At 40.6% G+C, this 20,221-nt stretch overlaps 1 non-coding gene across 1 annotated transcript; it reads right to left on the reverse strand.

The window, feature by feature from the left end:
* Positions 1 to 768: 768 nt before the first annotated feature.
* Positions 769 to 875, reverse strand: LOC141625501 (small nucleolar RNA R71). Its single transcript, XR_012535279.1, has one exon. It is a non-coding gene; the product is annotated as a small nucleolar RNA R71 (small nucleolar RNA).
* Between the last annotated feature and the right edge of the window lie 19,346 nt (positions 876 to 20,221).

Genomic DNA, 20,221 nt, shown 5'->3' on the forward strand with positions numbered 1-20,221 from the left:
ATCCTATTTAGCATGCAAATTGAGGAGACGGGAATGTTAGAGCGAGAATTATGCCTTGAAGTGCATGAAGGGTGGTCAACGAAGCAGTCAAAGTCAACTTGAGAGGCTGATATGAAGAAAAGCACTCAATCAAGAGGTCTTGATGTTCGATCGAGTGGTTTGGAGGACACGAGAGATCGATCGAGAACTTTTTATCCCTTGAGACAGTTCTCACTTAATTCTTTCAGTGCTGTGTATGCCCAGGTCAAATAGGTCGGATTTAGTTCCAGCTAATCCTGAGCCAGAAAGACTGTTTCGGCATAGACTCCATCTGCAAAGAGAAATTTGAAAGGAAGACTTGAGTACTTTCGAACCCGAGCTACAACACTTCTTATTTGCAGAAGAACCGTCTTTTGAGGAAGAGAAACTCATTTCTGCCAACAAGCCAGTAAAGATGCACATTGCAAGTCACTCAGAGCCAAAAGCATCCTCGATTCCTAAAGGTCCCGTTCGTCTTACATAAATCTGGTGGAAAGAAATCTTTACCGAGGTGTGGCGAGTGAAGATCCGCGCAAGCATATGGAAGTCTTTACTGACTACTGCTCTACTATTCCCGCCCCTAAGGGAGTAACACAAGATAAGATAAAGGAAGTGCTTTTTCCTTTTACTCCGACTGACTCAGCCCGTGAGCGGCTGACTGATCTTGACCGGACTACTGCTGGTATCACCAACTGTGAGACTCTCGCACTTGCCTTCTACAAAAGATACTTCCCTCCACACCGCACTAATAAGCTGAGGGGTAAGATTACTAGTTTCAAGCAGGCACTTGATGAGACTTTATATGAAGCTTGGTGCCGGTTCAGAAAGTTGGTTAGGTCTCTTCCTCACCATGGTTTTGATCAGTGGTTTTTGTGCAACCAGTTCTACAATGGGTTGTATGATGACCACAGAGCTATACTTGACGCCTCATCCAATGGGAGATTTCAAAAGAACATTGATGATGATAAGGGTCGCGGAATTATTGAGGAGATTGCGACCTATTGTGCCGAATATGGGAACCCACGGGACGGTATTCGAAGGGTCCATTCGGTTGATAAGGCAGTCGTGGCTCAGCTGCAAGCAATGAATGCTCGGTTTTATAGATTGGAGCTGCAATCTGCTGGAGATCAACATAGAGTTTATCTGTTAACTAGACAGGAAACTGTCACTTGCGAGAGGTGTGGAAGCAATGACGGTCATACTGCTATTGACTGTCTGACTGAGAACGAACAAGTCCTTGCCTTTCAGCAATACAGGCGAGGAGGTGGTTCCTATTACAATAATCAAGGGGCAATCCATCCCAATTTGAGGTGGACAAGTCAGAATGTTCTTAATCCCACTCCTCCACCGCAGCAGAAGCAGCCTTATGTCCCTCCTCAAAATGCTCAACAAGGCTTCCAAAAGCCTTCTTCTTTTCCTCCACCGCACCAAGGAGCTTCATCTTCTAGTGGGGGTAAGTGAGCCGACTGAGTTAAAGACAATGATTCAGTCGTTGACATATCAGACCCGAGGGAAGCTATTATTGATGATGAATAGGCGTATAATGTTGAAAATATGCCAAGCACGAAAGAAATACTCGATCGAGTGATTTCTGGTGGTCGATCGAGTAGAAATGATGCTAAAACTACTCTATCGAAAGGAATTGTTACTCAATCGAGTAGTCTGGATAATCAAGGAACCGATCGAGAGGTTGAAACCACTCGATCGAGTAAAATTGCTGAAGAATCTGTTCGATCGAGTGGAAATAAGCCTCGATCGAACACTGTGCATATAGAGGCACTCGATTGAGAGACTGGAATTGCTCGATCGAGTGAAATATCACCTGGAAACACTCGATTGACACGTAAAAAGACTTGATCGAGTGAAAAAGAATTTGAACCTGCTGAGACGTTCGAAGAGAGGAACAAAGGGCTCGAGATTCCTATAATGGTGCCTTTCCCAAGGCGATTGCAGAGCACCAAAGCCATTCAACAGTTCGGGAAATTTGCCGAGCTGCTAAAAAGCTTACATGTTGCTCTTCCATTCGCCGAGTTGCTGACTCAGGTACCCTCTTACTTAATGTTTATGAAAGAAATTTTGTCGCGTAAGAGGCATATAAACGATCATGAGACGGTAGCTTTAACTGAGGTAGGGAGTGCCCTAGTTAAAAATAAGTTGCCACCTAAACAGTCAGACCCGGGTAGTTTCTCAATTCTGTGTCATATAGGAACCCATTTGATTGACAATGCATTATGCGATCTTGGCGCTAGCTTGAGCGTCTTACCTTTGTCTCTCGCTACGAGACTTGGTTTGACCAAATTTAATTGCACCAATATGACCGTACAGATGGCCGACCGTAGTATATCACGGCCGTTAGGAGTTATAGAGGACATACCTGTCATGATCGGGAGATTCTTTATTCCCGTAGACTTCGTAGTGCTTGATATTCCCGAGGACACTCACACCCCTCTTATTTTAGGGAGACCATTTTTATTCATAGCTCGACCAGTGATCGATGTCGGGGGTAAGACACTTACGTTTCAGGAAGGAGATGAAGAATTGATTTTTCATCAGTCTAAATCACGTAGGGCTCCCATGCAAGCTCAACCTTGCAATCCCCTATCCTCTACTGACTCAGAAATAGACACTTCAGCTGAGAGTGTTGAATTTTATGCTGCTATTGTAACCCCTCCGCCTCAGACTAAGGGCTAAAAGGAGGAATATTCTTCTGTTTTCCTTGCTACAGGTAGAGATGAAATAAATGCTGAGTTGTCGACGGTCAAAGTGCAATTAAGGTCAATCAAAATGGGGATGCCAATGTCAAATCTGATGGGAAAGACAAAGGGACGAAGATTGTTCGTGCATACGTGGACGTCAACTATTCACCCTCTACTGGTTCAAATTCAATCACATGGAGATCGAAGAGGACGGTCAAAGACGCTGAAGGGACCTCCTCCAGTCAGAAGCCCTTCTTTGGGCTACTGAAATGTTTTGGGAATTAAGCGGGGAATGCCCCGTTGTAACAAATTGTAAAACCTTAAATTTCCTTCGTACTTCTTTATTGTGTTTTTTAGGACTGCTAGACTTTAGTTTAATTAGCATATCGAATATCGACTATAGACTGTTATTTTGCGATTTGGTATTGTCAGGATGTATTTTCGCGTATTTTTATGCAGGTTTGGGGAGATAATGTCGCTATGGGATGAATTATACGAAGAAAATAACTCGATCGAGTACTTTTTGTACTCGATCGAGAGAAATGCCCGAGGAAAGGTTTGATCGAGAGGTTTTCAGTTACTCGGTCGAAATAGAAAAAATGAGGATTTCTCGATCGAGTGTAATTATGTTCGATCGAATGGAATGGAGGGCAGGCTTCTCGATCGAGTGATTTTAAATAACTCGATCGAGTGATATTGTTTAATACACACAGGAAGTACCTCTTTAACTTCTATTTTTTTTCTTCATTTTAATGTGTTCTTCATTTTGGCTTCCTTATTTGCGATTAACCCCAAAATCCTCTCTAATTCTTGCCCCTTTGCCAAATCCAACACCCACATATTAATCCTTGCTAGTATATCGACTAAAGCCCTCTACTTTTCCCCTAAAAATCCTTCCTTGTTGCGTTTAATATGGGAATTAGGGTTTGCGGGTTTTTCATTCGAAAATCCAACATTTGCATCAATTTTTGTCGATTCTTTTGCTTATGTTGTGGGTTTCGTCATCAAGTAAGTTCCCCTGTACTATTTTGTTGATTAATTGCTTTATTTCGACATAATAGAGTAATTAGGGTATATGGTTTGCGGTTTCATTCGAAAAATTTCGATTAAATTGGGATATTGTGGTTAATTGGTTTAATTAATTGTAAGTCCCCATTACTTACTTGATAAGGATGGAAAGTAGTTCACTGCCTTCGACTAGTTCGACTGTAGTTTCGTCCTCGACTAAGACGGTGGTCCCTGCTTTCACCACCGTCGTTCCTACGGTTAGTACCGCTGTTGCTTCCCCTATTTCACCTGTTGTTACTGCTGGTGCTACTGTTGTTACTGTTGCTAGCTCCATTTCTGTCACGGCTAGCTCAGCTTCTACCTCTGTGTCGTCTTCAGTTTCTGCTAGCTCTACTTCTGTTTCCGTCTCTGCTGCTTCAACTGTTGCAGCCAGAGCTAGCACTTCTGGTACGGTGACCACCCCTGCTGCGTGGTTACCAGCTGTCACAGCTGCTTACCGGGCGGCCTTAGTACCTCGTTCCGTCAGAGGACGGGCTTCTACTTCAGGTACTAGAGGCCGGGGTCGCGGACGAGCTCACCTTCTGCTGGCCACTCTGCTGGCCGTGTCACCATCCGAGTGGATGATTCACTTTACCCGCACCCTGATTATCCCGAGGTAATTTTCGTTAATGATATTCATCGTACTCGTTTCTTTGATTTAGCGAGCTGTGATTTTCTGTCTACTAAATTTTTGTGCCTTCAGTCACTTGATAGGCTAGGTATTTACGAGCCTGTTGTTGAGATTTTGAGGGGTACGGGGATGTCTGGACTAGTCACCATGAGTGCCTTGACCTTCAAGGAGCTGACCCTTGTGTTTTTTAGCTCCTTTACCTTCTCTTCTGGTGCCTACGCCACTGAGCCAACCTGTGCCTCTATTTCTTTCCGGGTATTTAACCGGACTATTTCATGGACTCTAGAGAAGTTTGGTACTAGGTTAGGTATTTCTTTTACGGGTGATACTGCCGCCCCTAGGAAGGTCATCCGCCAGTTGTGGAGGACCTTGGCACAGACTACCTACGAGGAGCGCAAGCTCGCTAAGGTCCACCTTCCCCCGGTCTGTTATTTCTTGTGTCTCAATGGTAGTACCATCTTTGGCCGTAAAGAACCAAACAATGTGAACAACATTGAGCTGTCTATTCTTGGTGGGTACCTCAACATTGACAGTGAGGGACCCTTTGTGCTTAACATTGCTTACTTGACCTCTCATTACTTTCACACTGTGGGGGAGAAGACTACGGGCACCATTGTTTGTGGTGGCATAGCCACTTTTCTTGCCCGTTCTATTTTCCCCGCCTTACCCCGTGACTTACAGTACCTAGACATTGATAGTTACCTTGGCATTCCTGCTATGTTGTCCATGTTTTGGCTTACTTCCAACCACCAGACATGGAAGATTTCTGGTTCCTTGTCTTTGAACCTACCCTGCACCACTCTACCCCGTCTCGTTCCCCTACCCACTGTTAAGGGCAGGATACCTCCACCTCTACCCATGTGCCACCTCCTGGTTGGACCACCTCCTACTATGTCCGCTTCTAAGAAGCGGAAGAGACCTGAGACCGGAGACCGGAGAGGGATCCACACCTTCTACGGGTGGCCAGACTTCCACGACAATTCCTACCCCAACTTCTGCACCCGACCAGACACAGCCGGTTGACCCGGCTAATTTTGTACCTCCTCCACCTTTTGAGGCGTCCGCGGTCCTTGAACAAGGGCGCCGTGACAATTTGCTGCATGAGCTTCTTAGCAGGCAGGCTCGTATGTAGGGGGACATAGCTCTTACTTTGTTCCCTCTATATGAGTATCACATGATGCGACGACGTCCAGTTTCTGAGGGTTGGCCACACCGTCTTTTTACCGGTACCGAGCTGAGGGGTACCCAAAGCTAGCCAGTGACGAGGAGGCGGGCACAGCTGAGAAGGCAGCGAGGACTCAGGCTGAGGAGGTGAGGGGAGGAGGGAGCAGAAGAGAGACTGGGACTACACAGTGAGGTGGAGGACGTGACGGACAAGGCTGACGACTAGCTACTGGTCTACTCACTTCCCCATTTTTCAGGTTGGTTTGGGGAAGTTGGTGTTTTGTATTTACATTCTTGCTCTTTTATTTCTTTTTGTCTCCTTTTTATTTGTTGTTTTTCATACATTTGTTGGTTGTATTTTCCCGTTCCCCCATATATATCTGCTGGTGTATGCTGGAGGACAACGAGGGCGTTGTCCGTTTTGGTTTGGGGAGGGTAATGCATCGTTTGAGTCTGCATTTGCATTTGTTTTGCATTCACGTTTCATTTTTCTATTTTCTGCTTGCATTGTTCTCTTTTATTTCAAAAATCATAAAAATCCAAAAAAATTAGAAAATTTCAAAAATTAAGAAAATTTCACGTTTCATTTTGCATATAGGTTGAATCAGAACAGTTGATTTCCGTGATGATATTGCATTGTAACTTGTCGTTTTTACTTGAGCCTTGCACACTATTGACAGTTATTAGCTAAGTCTTACGCATATCTACGAGTTTTTGTTGTTCAAATTTAGCTGATTGTGTAGACTTGATCTGATAAATTGGCAACCTACTCTATAATTTCTGAGAATTAGAGCCATATAACCGGTGACATTCATGACCGGTTTACGTAGGAATTGAGAGTAGTGCTCCTTGCATAACATGTTTATCATTTTTGCACATTCATGACATTTGATTTCTTGTCAATTGCATACATTCGGATTTGTGGTCGGTGTCACATGCAGGGAGTTGCTTGCAAATTTCCCTTTCTAACATTTTTCACCCATTCAGGTCGACTTAAGCCAAATTTAGCCTTTTTGATCCATTAGCTACACCCAAAACTAAGCCTGCCCTGTCAAGCTAGTTTACTGTGTCATTTGTGGTATGTTGATCCATGTTGCGAGTTTGGCTCGATTTTATTGTTTGGAGTTGGTGGAAAATGAAGAAGGATGATTGAAAAAAAAATTAGAAAAAAAGAAAAACACATGATAAAGAAAAAAAAGAGACGTGGAAGAGAAAAAAAAAATGAAAAAAAATTGAATCACACGGGCAGAGAAGAAGGAAAAAAAATGAGAAAAGAAAAAAAATTGAGTTGTATGGTTTGAATAATTAGGACCGTATTAAAAAAGGGAAGTTTGTGACGGTTTACTCCTTTGTTCTTATTCATATATTTTTGAGGAGATAGTGTATTTGGTTAGTGAGATTTGTGCCAATGAAGGGCACTTGTGCTTCATTTTCAGTCAGTTGAGATTCAGATGGTCTTATATGGTCTTGTTTAGGAGCTAGCTTGACGCTTACCTTCACATTCCCATAATTTGTTTTGCCTTTTCTCACCCGAACCTCACTTTCCTATACTATTTGTAAGCCCTCGGCTGTGACGGACATTGTTGGTTGTAGTGTATGCATAGTACTTGAATCGTCTATCATTTTTGTTGCATGCATGTTATGTAGGACGCAGTTTAGGTGAGTGACTATTTCTCTTTCTCTCTTATACATATATAATTCACCCTTTGCTTCATGAGAGAAGAGTAACCACGTGAGAGTCCGATTTTGTTGGTCTTGCAAGGTCGATAGGTCAGCTTTGTTTACGGACATCTTATTGTAGGGTAATATCCGTATAAGACCCTTTAAATTTAGGACTATAACGTAAATTTAACATGTGAAATATGGTCATAAACGAAATACAACAATGAAACGATAAAGATTAAGAATCAACCTCGGGTCCTTTGATGCACGGCGTAAAGAACAGAAATCAACAGAGATTTCCTCCTAATTGTTGCACCCAAGACCGTCTGAGACTATGCCTTTGTGCTAGAAATGCTCTCTAATTGACTTGCAATATCGAGAGAGCTATTGTGAGGTTATTCGATGTGAGATCGAGGTTTTTCAGAGAAAATTGCTCTTCAAAACCCTAATTATCATGTAAAAATGAATGCTTAGGTCAAAAGGAGAGGGAGTCTCTCCTTTTGTTTGGTTCGGCCAAACCGAGAGCCCTAGGGGAGGGAGTGGGCTTTCACTTCCTCCTTCTTTTTAACTCGTAGTCCGACCAATTCCGCTAAAATGTATATGACGCGATTTTCATTATAAATCGTCATCGGTTATCGGCTATTAAAATATCAACTAATAATACGGGTTAGTTGAATTATTAATACATGTCCGACAAAGACGATATTGTATAATTTATTCAATATACATTAATTAAATATAATCGTTTATATTTAATTTACGAATTAATGCTTTTAATTCGCCTTAGCCCATTTTATTTAATCCGTATTAAATATAATATCTCAACATCACATTTTGACTAATTACTAGTCAAATAACTCAGACTAACCGGTTAGTCAAATTTGGCATCTACATGACTGTATTTTCATACTGTCACGTCTCTCAAACGTATCCTATAGGTGTGACTTTTAGGGACCAGTTGATCACCGCCATCTGTATGACAATAACGTCAAACTTATCTAGCAAGCCAACCGTTATTGATAAACGTGGATCAACTGATAATAATACCAAAAGTATGCCCTTTGATCCTTTTAGAGATTTATAAGTCCTTGCACTGTTAAGGACACCAACCCCAACAAGCTCCCACTTGTCCGTACAAGTGTATGTGCAATGACGTTATCCGCACTAACTGGAGGACACAAGCTCCAACAAACTCCCACTTGTCCGTACAAGTGTATGTGCGATAACCGATTCTCATATTCATTTAAAATTTCTCCCACTCAATGTAAAACAATTTGCAGATCCGGATCCGCAAAGGTCGTATTTACAATCGATCTGGATCAAGAGTGGTTTCCCCGACTAGAGAGTAACTTAACCGATAAAACGAATCCGTATCCGAGCATGGCCATGCATTTCGATTCTGACTCCTCGAGTGGCCCTGAGAAATATCGAGTACCCGATAAAGGCTGAATATTTCCTTCAACTCGAACTCCTTCCGATCTAAGCACGATGAAATGACCCGGAAAAAAATCTACTTGGCCCCCTGTTACGGATGACCGTGAGAAAGAAACCAAAGTCACCCAAAATCCGCCTTAGTCTCAAGAGACAATCGATAGTCAAAAGAATCGACTCTTAGGATCACCATGGAAGTCCTATCCACGACCGGGCACCGAATGTTATAAAACATTTAGGACTCCACGTCGATGTCACAATTGTGTCCTACGAAATATCCGTATAAATCGCCTCTGTGATTGGTCACAACCGGTTGACTTATGGCTCGTTGAACCCACCATCAACCAACGTCACAAAATAATTGCCAGAGTTATCAGCTCATGTGGGCAATTAAGGACTGAAAAATATAATGTTCGTTCAGTTCACTTTGTGGTGTTCAAAAATTGTCGTACAATTCCACATGAAAAACAAAATATATAAATATCAAAACGATGATGTCGTATAGAGTACAAAAGGGAATGAATCTAATCCATAAAAGAGTACTACAACTTAGGAACACGTTTAATTCCCATGGAATTAACGTGCCCTTCATGCTTATCTTGTCGTAATGCTTTAGTGAGAGGATCTCGCTATGTTATCATCTCAGTAGCAATCTTTTCTATCACTACTTCCTTTTGCTCCACGTAATCCCGGATTAGATGAGCTTTCCGTTGTACATGTCTAGACTTGTTGCTAGACTTTGGCTCCTTAGCTTGGAAGATGGCACCACTATTGTCACAATAGATGGTGATCGGGTCATTCGAACTAGGCACTACAGATAGTCCATGTAAGAATTGACGCATCCATATCGCTTCCTTTGTAGCTTCGGACGCGGCATAGTACTCGGACTCGGTCGTAGAATCTCTTTATGTAACAGTTTGTTTAGAACTCTTCCAGGTGATCGCAGCGCCATTAAGAGTAAAAACGAATCCAGACCGAGATTTCGAGTCATCTCGATCCGTTTGGAAGCTAGCATCTCACGAATCGGGTTGCGCATAGCTTTTGTTCGCCTCCATAAGTCAATGCCCAATCTTTAGTCCTCCGTAGGTACTTAAGAATGTTCTTGACAGCCAGCCAATGTGGTTCACCTGGATGCTGTTGGAATCGACTTGTCATACTCAATGCATATGCCACGTCCGGACGTGTGCATATCATGGCATACATATAGATCCTATTGCCGAGGCATAAGGTATCCGTGCCATGCGCTCTTTCTCTTCCGGTGTCTCTGGTGCCTGAGACTTGCTCAAATGCACCCCTGGAGCCATGGGAAGAAACCCCTTCTTGGAGTTAGTCATGCTTTGAATCTCTCTAGGACTTTGTCTATGTAAGACTCTGATCGAGAGATAGCATCCGTCGTGATCTATCTCGATAGATACGGATGCCCAGAATTCTTTGTGCCTCTCCCAGATCTTTCATCTGGAAATGGTTTTTCAACCATACTTTCACCGAAGTTAAGAGAGGTATGTCATTCCCAATCAGGAGTATGTCATCGACATACAATATTAGGAAAACAATCTTGCTCCCACTCGACTTGATATAAAGACATGGTTCCTCGACCGATCGAATAAATCCATTTTCTTTAATCACTTGGTCGAAGCGATGATTCCAACTCCGAGATGCTTGCTTAAGTCCATAAATGGAACGCTTAAGCTTGCACACTTTCTTAGGATGTTGTGGATCAATGAAACCTTCGGGTTGTACCATGTACAACTCTTCCTCCAAAAAGCCGTTTAAGAAGGCGGTTTTCACATCCATTTGCCAAATTTCATAGTCATGAAAAGCGGCGATCGCTAAGATAATCCGAATGGAACGTAGCATGACTACGGGTGCAAAAATTTCATCGTAGTGCAAACCTGGCACTTGGGTGAAACCTTTAGCAACTAGTCGTGCTTTATAGATATCTTGTTGACCTTCCACAGAATGCTTTATCATGTAAAGCCATTTGCATTGAAGGGGACGAACCTTAGCAGGTAAGTCAACAAGATCCCATACGTTGTTCTCATACATAGAGTCCATCTCGGATTGCATGGCCTCAAGCCATAGCTTTGAGTCAGAACTAGTCATGGCACCTTTATAGGTTGCGGGTTTACTACTTGTTAAGAGTAGAACGTCATCTATGTCATGTTCCTCGACCATACCAATGTATCTGTCTGGAGGAATAGAGACTCTTCCCGACCTCCTAGGTTCCTCAGGAATATTAACCGCAGCCGGGATTGAAGGGATTGGTTCCTCCAATGGTTGCTCGGTATTTGGTTCTGGAATCTCCGACAGGTCGAAGGTTCTATCGCTCTTTGCATTCTCGAGAAATTCCTTCTCTAATAATGTCGCACTAGCCGCAACAAAAACACGTTGTTCGGTTGGCGAATAAAAGTAATGACCAAGTGTTCCTTTAGGATAACCTATAAAGTATGTCTTGACCGATCGCGGGTCGAGCTTATCCTCGTGTCTCCACTTGACATAAGCCTCGCAGCCCCAAACCCGTATAAAGGACAAGTTAGGGACCGTTCCCTTCCATAGTTCATATGGAGTCTTGTCAACAGCTTTAGACGGACTTCGGTTAAGTATTAGAGCAGCTGACAGAAGAGCATAACCCCATAATGAATCAGGTAATATCGTGTGACTCATCATGGATCGAACCATATCAAGTAGTGTTCGATTTCTCCGTTCGAATACACCATTCAGCTGAGGTGTTCCAGGTGGAGTTAACTGTAAGGCAATCCCACAGTCCTTTAGGTGTTGATCAAACTCGTGAGAAAGATACTCGCCACCACGATCTGAACGTAGTGTATTAATCTTTCTACCTAATAGGTTCTGTACCCTATTTTGGTATTCCTTGAATTTCTCAAAGGATTCACTTTTGTGCTTCATTAAGTAGACATAGCCATATCTACTTAAATCGTCCGTGAAAGTGATGAAATACCTATAGCCTTCTCGTGCGGTGATTGACATAGGACCACATACATCCGTGTGTATGAGTCCTAATAGGTCAGCAGCGCGCATTCCAACACCTTTGAAGGAAATTCGAGTCATCTTACCGATGAGACATGATTCACACGTGCCAAATGATTGAAAATCAAAGGCCGAGATAGCTCCATTCTTTATGAGCTGTTTTACGCGTTTCTCATTAATGTGTCCCATACGGCAGTGCCATAGATACGTTTGATCTTTGTCACCAACCTTTAACTTTTTATTCATTACGTGTAATATTTCGGTGGTCTGATCTAAAACATAAATTCCGTTCATGGAGACTGCCTTGCCATAAATCATATCGTGTAAAGAGAAAATGCAAGTATTATTCTCTATTACAAATGAAAAACCAAGTTTGTCAAGTGCAGAAACTGAAATAATGTTTTTCGAAAGACTGGGTACATAATAGCAGTTATATAAAAATAACTCAAATCCACTAGGAAGCTGGATCACATATGTTCCCCTTGAGACGGCAGCCACTCGTGCTCCATTCCCAACACGCAGGTCCACCTCACCCTTTACGAGGGGTTCGATGTTTCGGAGCCCCTGCACATGATTACACAGATGAGAACCACAACCAGTATCAAGTACCCATGTTCCGTAACTTGCGTGGTTAATCTCAATCATATGAATAAAAGTAGAAGAAGAAGACATACCAACAGGTTTAACACGACCTGCCTTTAAGTCCTCATGATAAACAGGACATTTACGCCTCCAATGCCCAGTCTTGTGGCAATGATGGCATTCCATGTTTTCATTCTTGCTCTTTGTCGCGCCTGATGAGGTGCTCGACTCACCAGGCCCACTCTTACCTGAACCCGACTTCTTGAACTTCGCCTTACCTCTTTGTTAGGTCTCGCTTTAGCTTTGCCCTTGCCCTTGCCCTTGTTTGACACAACGAGAACATCCTGTTTCATGCTCCCACCGAACTTCATGTCCTTCTCGGTGCATACGAGGAGGGAGTGCAGTTCATGGGAGTTTTCTTCAAATCATTCATATAGTAATTCGCTCTAAATTGCGAAAAACCATCGTGGAGTGAGTGAAGCATGCGGTCGATAACAATGTTCTCGCTGATCTTACAATCAAAGGTCTCCAGCTTCTCGACATTCTCAATCATGCTGAGAATGTGTGGGCTAACTGGTTGGCCCTTCTGGAGTCTCGCATCAAAGAAGCGAGTGGTATGCTCATAAGTCACGATTCTCGGTGCTTTCGAGAATTCCTTGGTGAGCGTGGTGAAAATCTTGTTCGCACCATGGGCTATGAAGCGTTTCTGCAAATTGGGTTCCATTGCAAAAATGAGTACGTTTTTAATCGCACCCGCTTCCATAGAGAAATCATTAAACTTGGTGATTTCGCACTCTAGCCGTGGGACCTGGGTTTTGCCGGGATGGGCTCTAATAGATATTTGAGCTTCCCGTCGCCAGCGGCACATTCCGTAATGCCGCCTCCCAGTCCGCGAAGTTTGATCCATCATTCTTCAGTCGAGTAGACTGATTCATCTAATTCATGAAGATCCGAAGCCAGGACTCACGGTCCAATGTGGCACTTGGCATTGGGTTATCTGTAGAACCAGCCATTTGTTTTTAGCAGTTTAAAAGTTCGTGATCTACACTGAAAAGAAAGAAAAACAAAAACGAAATAAGAAACTCATCGAGGTGATTTAAGTCTATTTTAAAATTCATTTTAACGTGTAGACTCTCGCACTTGCATAATTGATCTCCCTCAAGAATGATACAAGTGATCCCAAGACTCAATTTCCGTAAATTGATAAGCCAACTGTTTAGCTAGTTCTTCCGTAAAAACTCTTGGTCGATAGATTTCTGGAAATCCTATCTATAGTCCACCATAGTCACAGGATCGTACGAGTGACCATAGTGTTGAGATAAAATAGGTCAATCGGTTCCAACTTACCCGACGTAGAAGGGGTCATATTATGCCTACCGACGAAGAAGGGACTCATTGGAGTTTGACCTATAAAGACCGTTCTCAATTTTTGTTTATACGAGGAAGATCCCATCAACTAAGTTTCAATTCATTTTAAGTGAACGAATAACTAGCAACTGCGTGAATGAATTAATTTAGATGATGGCTTAAATCGTGTGACATAAGAATGTCATAGAAAACTAACGCGTGACCTCTACATGAGTCAGTTTTCATGCAATTATTAGGTGGTTTGGTTTTAGGCGGAATATGATGCATACTATCGTTACGATAAAATAAATAAATGAATGCAATACGTAAATAAAAATTCCTAGTGTGGCCTATCCTAGTAAAAAGAACATAATACAACTTTGGAATCCACCGTTGGACCCGAAAAGCTTGTCTTGATGTTCCATCTTTGTCCATGTAGCGGGAGTGAGCATCCGGTCTCCTTCTTTGGTCTTCTCAAAATTACAATTTAAAATTTACAAATATAAACCTATTTACATTCTAAATAAAAACTGTAATTACAAGTGAAAATCCAAAACGGAGATACGAGATCTCAAAATACAACCAAGACCGTGTTCCATCATTACGGTAACACGTTCTACTAAGGCCACACTAAGTTACAACTGTTTGTAAAATAAATAAATACGTAATATAAAGCATTCACAGCATTCAAAATTTACGATAGAAGAAATGCATCAACTAAAAACAAATTCATTCGTGACATAATTCCGTAATTATGTTAAATTTATCCAAACCACCTTTTAACGATTAAAATTCATGTGATAAAACCGCTTCTATCGCTTTAATTTTAATCTAATACAATCCGTTACTTTAAATACGCTTTAAAATAACTCAATGGTACGTGTGTGAACCGTTTCACAATCATAGCGAGTGTACAATATCCGTATAAAGTACATATTAAGGCCAAAAGAAAATTTAAAACAAAAGAATAAATTTTCAAAGCTGCGAAAAAAAATCCCTCGATCCAGGGGACAATAGTGCTCGATCGAGGAACAAAGGGCTCGATCGATGAATCGCAAGTCGATCGAGAGGATTGCCAAACAGAAAGTGCTCGATCGACAGATCGAGGTCGATCGAGGGCTTTTATCAAGAAAATCTGCTCGATCGAGTACGAGGACCTCTCGATCGAAAGCGGTGGGGTTTTAAACAGTGGTCGATCGAGTACGGCAAGGACTCGATCGAACAAAATCAAGACAGAAAAAGCTCTCGATCGAGTAGAAAACCACTCGATCGAGACCAAACAAGTTCTGAAAACTTAAAACCCTCGTAAAAACAGTTTGACAAAGCAAAACCTATTGCAATTTTGATCAAAACCGCATCAAAACAATTTTACAATTTTGACAAAACTTGACATATTGCTATAATCTACGTATAAAACAACAATATGTACAAAAACAAATCGACAAAAAAATGAAACAACCGTGTAAAACATGTCACGGTTTCAAAAAAATTTCAGCCGTGTAAACAAGGCACGGTTTTCGAGACAAAAACAACCGTTTCAAAACGTTTTATGAAAAATCACAATGAAAATTTACGTGGCCTCGCTCTGATACCATTTGTAGGGTAATATCCGTATAAGACCCTTTAAATTTAGGACTATAACGTAAATTTAACATGTGAAATATGGTCATAAACGAAATACAACAATGAAACGATAAAGATTAAGAATCAACCTCGGGTCCTTTGATGCACGGCGTAAAGAACAGAAATCAACAGAGATTTCCTCCTAATTGTTGCACCCAAGACCGTCTGAGACTATGCCCTTGTGCTATAAATGCTCTCTAATTGACTTGCAATATCGAGAGAGCTATTGTGAGGTTATTCGATGTGAGATCGAGGTTTTTCAGAGAAAATTGCTCTTCAAAACCCTAATTATCATGTAAAAATGAATGCTTAGGTCAAAAGGAGAGGGAGTCTCTCCTTTTGTTTGGTTCGGCCAAACCGGGAGCCCTAGGGGAGGGAGTGGGCTTTCACTTCCTCCTTCTTTTTAACTCGTAGTCCGACCAATTCCGCTAAAATGTATATGACGCGATTTTCATTATAAATCGTCATCGGTTATCGGCTATTAAAATATCAACTAATAATACGGGTTAGTTGAATTATTAATACATGTCCGACAAAGACGATATTGTATAATTTATTCAATATACATTAATTAAATATAATCGTTTATATTTAATTTACGAATTAACTGTTTAATTCGCCTTAGCCCATTTTATTTAATCCGTATTAAATATAATATCTCAACATCACATTTTGACTAATTACTAGTCAAATAACTCGGACTAACTGGTTAGTCAAAATTTGGCATCTACATGACTGTATTTTCATACTGTCACGTCTCTCAAACGTATCCTATAGGTGTGACTTTTAGGGACCAGTTGATCACCGCCATCTGTATGACAATAACGTCAAACTTATCTAGCAAGCCAACCGTTATTGATAAACGTGGATCAACTGATAATAATACCAAAAGTATGCCCTTTGATCCTTTTAGAGATTTATAAGTCCTTGCACTAACTGTTAAGGACACCAACCCCAACACTTATAATTCGTTTGCGTATTGACCATTGTAGCTGTAACTGTTGATTTTTGTTTGCCTTAAATTGGTTCAAGTAGACAAGTTATAGCTAGCTCTGAGTTTTAATTTCCGTTCCATTAGTTTGCATTTTGTTTACTCAAGGACGAGTAAAGGTTCAGTTTGGGGAGATTTGATACGTGCATTTGATATAGCCTTTTTAGTCTTATTCTGCACGTATTTCTATGCATTATTATACCGTTATGTATTGCAAAATACGCCGAATTGGCTACTTTGGTTTGTTTTGTCTGAATTACAGAAATGAACCTGAAAGTGTTGAAACCGTACTCTTTTCGTCCTATTTAGCATGCATATTGAGGAGACGAGAATGTTAGAACAAGAATTATGCCTTGAAGTGCGGGAAGGGTGGTCAATGAAGCAGTCAAAGTCAACTTGAGAGGCTGATATAAAGAAAAGCACTCGATCGAGGGGTCTTGATGTTCGATCGAGTGGTTTGGAGGACACGAGAGGTCGATCGAATACTTTTATTTACTCGATCGAAATGCTGGAAATTGGAAGTCCTCGATCGAGAAGGATATTTACTCGATCGAGAGGAATAGCTTGAGAAGACCTCGATCGAGTGGTTTGAATCCACTTGATCGAGAGGTTTTTTGTTTTATGTGGGCTTAGTGACCAATGATTAGTTTTATTTCGTTAAGTTTTGTTTTCCCTATTTAAGGATTTGCTAATTAGGTCACTAGTACGCCTTTTCATATCTTAGAACTCTCTAATCTTTCCTTCACACTCTTTACTGTATACTTATTCTCTTTTCCTTGAATCTATTGCTTGGATATTGGATTGATCTTTACGCCGGATTCCTTGAGATTGTAATCATTCTCTCCTTATTAATCTTAATCTCATTGTTTCTTTGCCTTAATTCCTGTTTTCTCCTTAATTGATTCTGCCCTAATTTAGTTTATGCATAATTATTGTTATTTCATTATGTCTTTGATTAGTATGCTTTATATTATTATTGTTGACGCCATCAGTTTGCCATTATCTCTATTTGATCATCTTTATTATATTTTCTATCTTTATTGCTCTTGTTTAATCTCTCTTTCCCTTCATCATTTATTAGTTTAGAAAACAAAAAAATCAAACCCCTCATATTGTGACCTAAATAGACGGACCTTTAACAGATATCTTGCCTCCCTAAGGAGATCGACCCTGCTTATCACTAGCTTCTTTTTTAGTTTTAATTACGTTTATTTTTGGTACAAAACGACAGTGTCATGTAGCACATGCCTAGGTTTATGATCTTGTGCTAAGAGCTTTGAGTTGCTTTGATTGTGACTAACTGGAGCAGCTGGATGAAGAAAACAAGGTCGAGCAGGGACCTGTCCGAAACTAGCGCTGTCCGGGAGCCAACCCGGAGTTTTAAGATTTTTAGTTATTTTTCGGATATTTCAGTTTTTCTGCGTGTGTAATAAATGGTTTTTAAACCATAGACTGTTAATGATTTAGGATTGGTTTTTGGTCGTCATTTGTCTGCAGGAACTTCTCGATCGAGCATTCCTTTTATTCGATCGAGTATCTATAGGACCGGACATTTCGATCGAGTAACCCGTTCTCCTCGATCGAATACTTTGGCAGCAAATTGTACACGATAGAGTACCATGGAGAAGGCTTGTTTTGATTTACTTCCAATGACGCTGTTATGCAGCTAGTTTGGGGAGGTCCCTACTTCGCGTATTTTTGTGAGTTTTCCGCAGCTTCACTCTCTCCTTTTTAGTTTGCATTTTCTTTCCCTATTTTTGGGTACAATGAGGGCATTGTATGGTTTGGTTTGGGGAGGTTATGCATCCATATATGTGTCTGCATTTATGTTTTTATTGCATTTATGTTATCACATTTAATTTCTGTATGCATTGTTGTTTATTTTTATAAAATTCAAAAATCTTATAAAAATAGAAAAATAAAAATAGAAAAATTTCAAAATAATCTAAAAAATTTCATGTTTACTTTTGCATATAGGTTGAGTCGGAACGGTATATTTCAATGATGAAATTGCACTATAATCTGTCTTTTTGCTTAAGCCTTGTGTAAATTAATATCTTTAGCTTGGTCATTTTGCATGATTTACGAGTTAGTGTTAAAAATACAGCTGAACATATAGACTTGACCTGATCAAATTGGCAAACGACTTAAAATTTCTAAGTTTTTAGAGCCGTATAACTGGTGTCATTTATGACCAGTTAATGTAGGAACCGAGAGTAGTATACTCCTTACATAACATGTTCATTGATTTGCACGTATATGAAATTCAATTGCTTTTTACCTGCATACATTCGGGTTAGTGGTTGGTGTGTCACATGCAGGGAGGTGCTTACATTCCTTTCTCCTTTCATTTTTACCCATTTAAACCACTATTAGCCAAATTTGCCTTTTGACCCTTAACTACATCCAAATTTAGCCTGCCTCGTCAAGCTAGTTTAGATTATTTTTGCGGTATTTGTTTATTGCGCCAAGTTTGGTTTGTATTGATGATTTGGAGTTGGTAATTTATTAAGAAGAAGGAGGATGAAATGATTATAAAAGTTGAAATTGAAAAAAAAAAGATTTCGAGAAAAAAAAAGGGAAAAAGATGAAAAAAAAAACCATGAAATAGAAGAAAGAAAAAGGGAAGAGAAAGAACGCGAAAAAGTTTGATGGTGACGGTTTTTACTCCTATGCATTATTTCTATCCTACGAGGAGTATTTATACGGTTTAGTGAGTTTGTGTGCCGAAATAAGGGGCATTTGTGCTTATTTCTAATGGGTTGGAATAGGATATTGTTTAGTTTGGTTTTGATTAGGTTGCTAGCTTGACTATTAGCCTCAAATTTCAAAAAACTATTTTGCCTTTTCTTACCCATTACCTCACTTTCCCATACTTTTGTAAGACCTCGGCTATGACGGACCTTGTTTGGTTGGAATGTATATGTAAGGTAGTTAGAATTGTCTATCATATTAGCTGCATGCATGTTCATGTGGGTCGTATTTTAGGTGCGCGGCTATTTTTCTCCTTCTCTTACACTCATATGCCTACCCTTTGCTTCATGAGAGTAGATTGACCCGTGAGAGTCCATCATTAAAGGTCTTGGTAGGTCGACGGTTCAGCTATGCTATAAACATCTTACAACTCGTTTGCATTTGACAGGTTTTGCTATAAGTGTTAGTTTGCTGCATTAAATTGGATTAAGTGGACAATTTGTAGCTAGCTCTGAGTTTTCTTTTCTGTTCCGTTAGTTTTGCATATAGTTTGCTTGGGGACAAGCAAAGGTTTGGTTTAGGAAAGTTTGATGCGTGCATTTTATATAGACTTTTTGTACTGTATTTGCACGTATCTTTAAGCATATTTAGTAGTGTTTAGCTACAAATGTCCCCCGAATTGTCTACTTTGGTTTCTCTTGTATTATTTGCAGGTATGAACCAGAAAGGAGCATAATCAAGCCTAAATCATGTCCTTATGCATGCATTTAGGATATGAGTTGAGTCGGAGCTTCGAGACCACTATTTTGAGATGCACAAAGAAGTAAGATAGCTAGGCGAGCAAAGGAAGAACTTCATATTGCTAGTGCCTATTTTGAAGAGCCATATCTCAAGTTCTACAAAGGAATTTCCAGTTACTTTAATTGAAGATGAAAGCTTGTCCTCTTATATTTCCAACGCCACCAGAAACGCTCTGTTTGCCCAAGTACCGAAGAAATGGCAGCCGTTTGAAGTTCAGTGCGCGAAGCAGGAATTGTGCGCTGGAAAGTACTCGATCGAGTACTATCTTGTTCGATCGAGTAGTTAATGTCTTCGATCGAATGCCCTCTTTTTTATAGTGTTCGATCGAGTACCTAAATTCCTCGATCGAGAGGTTTTAGCTTGGATTTGTTCGATCAAGTGTTATGAATGTGCTCGATCGAGTAGCTTGCTATGGACACGAGCTTTTTAGCTTAAGTTCGTGTTTTAGGTTTAATAATTGACTTTCCTATAAATAGGAAAGACGTCATTAGGTTTAATCCTCTCTCTTTTCTCTCTTCTTTTCTCTCTTTTAAAAACGGGATACTG

This window comes from Silene latifolia, chromosome X, assembly GCF_048544455.1.
Source record: "Silene latifolia isolate original U9 population chromosome X, ASM4854445v1, whole genome shotgun sequence".
In the NCBI taxonomy this organism is placed as follows: Eukaryota; Viridiplantae; Streptophyta; class Magnoliopsida; order Caryophyllales; family Caryophyllaceae; genus Silene; species Silene latifolia.